The following is a 3,336-nucleotide window of genomic DNA, read 5'->3' as shown; positions in this document are numbered from 1 at the left end:
GGCTCTTTTTGTACCTCAGTTTCTTTCTCTTTATATATGAGAGGCATTCCCCCTGATTTCTGGAGTACATTAAGTGGACCAACATATCCACTATCTTCCTGGCAGCTGCCCCAAGAGGCCTCTAAAGATAAAGTTAGCTATTAATCCTTTCATGCTCCCCAGGCTCCTCTTTATGCAGATAGCCTGAAAGTCTAGTCAGGCATGAAGGCCTTTATCTCCATGCTAAAATTAAATGGTGTTTCACGTCTTGGAGATAGCGCAAGGCCATGCATATTGGTCAGTTGCTGCACAGTGGCCGTTTCCCAGAGCGTGGTCTTCCTCATGCTATCTATCCAGCTGATACCATGTCAATCAATTCAGGTATCCCAATATTACTAGGTCAGGTCTGACGATAAGCAAGATGCTTTTAGATCACAAGTCCCAACTGCTTCAAGCTGGCCACTACTGCTACAGCTGCCTCTCTTCTTTCTAACCATGCAAAAGTTTAAGGAAACTTTTATTGAAAAGTTAGGATATTGCTGACTTCTTTTTAAATATAACTTTTATGTAATTTTTTAAAACATGACATAAAAAACTAAACTCAACTAATAATAATAATAATAAAAGAGAAAAAGAGAAACAAACAAATAAAAGAACAATATATAGAATTGCTGATTTCTGAAAGGCATTCTCGTTCTTCTTCTTTTAGTTATTTGTATCCTGTGCTGTGAGCCAAATGTTTGCCAAGGAAGCTAGCAGCGCAATAGACCAAATACAACAAGATAAAACAATGAAAATATAAAAACATATTTCTAAAATACAAGGAACCACAAACATTTACAAGTCTCAAACAGTATTGAAGATATTTTATCCTCTTGCTTAAACTCTGCTACATGCAGTAATAAAAACAACATAGTGATAAATGTCATATGAATCCTACTGAGAGGTGGTAAAAAGATGATAATGCGGGGGTCACACTGAAGACAGCTAAACACCAACCACCCCATTTCAAATAAATGCCTCAGCAAAATATTAATATTCTTTAACATGGTACCCAAAACACAAAGTACTAGGTGGATGAGTGAGTTGTGGACAGTTTACAGCCTGAATCCCATAACCTAGAAGCTGTATAACCTTTTTAGTCATTACACCTGACCATGCATCTGGGGACAACACACCATACTTGCTACACTCAGGATTCTGGTGTACTTGTATCAAGGCTGAAAAGCCACTCATGACCCCTTTCAGATGAAACAATTATGCCAGCTTGGGGGGATGGGGGAGTATCATCTGGAGTCTGTTCTTCCCAAACCTATGGTCAAATGTCACAACGGAAAAGGGTGAGTGTGTTCTTCATACATGCAGTTTATCATAGGAGCTACTCCTCTGGCAATTATCCTATGCTGCAGAAGGCGCATGGTATTTAAAGAACTATTTCCATCTTCTCTCCAATTGCTTGGAAAAGGCAAGTGTTATTGGCACCATGCATGTTGTTACTTAATTTCCACACACAGTTTCCTAGACGGCCTGCATGTGTGTGTGTGAATGGGGGGAGGGGGTACCCTTAAGTGCTGCATGAATTGGTTCATATATTAAGATTCGTATCATCAGAATAACTAGAAAATTTGCACCCCAGATTTTTTTCTATTTATAAATAAATTTGCATTGTGGATGACTATACTAAAATCTATACAAAAGATTAAAAATAGATAACAGCCATTAAATACATGCAGAAGGGACATATTAATCTTTAACAGGCCGTGTGGTTGAAAAAAGGGTTTCCGCTTCACTTCAGTTTCAGTAGGGGTGAACAAGTTCGAAAGAGCAGGAGCGGCTTCCAAGAAGACCCTCATGAGGATTTCCACCAATCAGATTTCTTCTGAATGTTCCTTTAATAATGCTGTCTTGGCCAACCTCAGAATAAGGAAAAGGGATGGATACAAACCAAGGCACGAACCAAAGTTTCCCTTGAAAATACTCTAGTTCACGCCCCCCAAACTGAGGTTTGAGGGGGTGCCTCCCATTTCCTGAACCTTCGTTTGGTTCAGAGGTTCAGCTTGCAGCTATTTTAAACTGACAGCAGATGGGCATGCCTGCCTACTATTAGGCTAAAATGGCTGCAACTTAACTCCTTCCCCTTTAGAAGTGAAACAGATTACTAAAAAGGCTGCCAGCCATTTCAAGTTGACATCAGTGCCTGTGCCTGTCATCTATTAGCTTTAAATGGTTAGCAGCCTTTAAACCCCTGTTTTGCTCCCCCCCCCCACAAGCTGAGGGAACAAGTATTTGTAACAAGCATCCTATTTTGGCTGGTGATTCCATGTAGAAGTTTTATTGGAAATAAAAGTCAGGGCCTGGACATGTGAGCCTTTTCAGTGGGGAAACTTACTTTTTGCACTGGCTGTAAATGTCATGTAATTAAAAGGCTTCTGTGAATATAGTTCATTTATTCTACTCATGCTTGATTGAAAAGCTGGAGCTCTTTCTTCTCCCCCCCCCCCCATTCATCCCACATGCATTATAGCCCTCTACTGTTTGTAGAACAAGCGGGTAGGGGGACCATATGTCCAAGCTCAATGGGGTGCTTGTGATATCTATTTAAAGTGGAAAAGAAATTTGCCCTATCATTGTTGCCATAATTGTGCCACTCAGTGGTGCTTTTATCTATAGAAAAGGTTTCTAATTAAAATGATGAATTAATCATAATGTAGGCATGCGGTCAAGAAGTCTAATCTTTCACCATCGGCTGCAAAGGATTTTGACGTTAATATATACAGTGAACAAAATCCGCACGAAGTCCCCCTTCCACAGCATCACTAAAATGAATGAGAGCTACACAAGGGCACAGTTGTGCTTTTGCACGAAGTCTGTCGGTATGATCAATAGAGCTTTGGCAGGAAATGTTCCAGATGGAATACCTAAAAAAAGTTTACAGTTTCAATGTGCTGTGCTTCCTCTGGAATTCAGGTCTTGGTACCAGCCTAGATTCTAACTTATGATTTTCATACTGCAGCAAAGTTGAACACAATAATTTATTTATGATGATCAGGAAAATGCTTTGAAGACGTAATTTTTTTCTAAGCTAAAAGGGATATTTATATTTATTCCAGTTTACTTACTTATTATTTTAAATTAATATCATAATGTTGAATAGAATACAGGAAATCTCAGAGTCAGTGCATAGGCCAAACTAGAAGCTACCTCTGACCCAAGTCAGGTGGGAATTCTATAGTGGGGCCATCAGATCACTCCATGGCTGTTATGGCTTGGGCCTCTCCTCCTGGGGTGATAGATAACACAAAAGGGAAGGAGATAGAGAGGACAAAAGTGGCAGGTTTTAAAAGCTCCTCCTGGCTG

At 39.8% G+C, this 3,336-nt stretch overlaps 1 long non-coding RNA gene across 2 annotated transcripts in view; it reads left to right on the top strand.

Moving 5' to 3' along the window:
- Positions 1-3,336, top strand: part of LOC143838148 (uncharacterized) — a 185,254-nt gene that overhangs the window by 86,490 nt on the left and 95,428 nt on the right. The window lies entirely within an intron of this gene.

Source organism: Paroedura picta, chromosome 5 (genome assembly GCF_049243985.1).
Source record: "Paroedura picta isolate Pp20150507F chromosome 5, Ppicta_v3.0, whole genome shotgun sequence".
Lineage (NCBI taxonomy): Eukaryota > Metazoa > Chordata > Lepidosauria > Squamata > Gekkonidae > Paroedura > Paroedura picta.
This window is presented reverse-complemented; position numbering and strand designations above follow the sequence as displayed.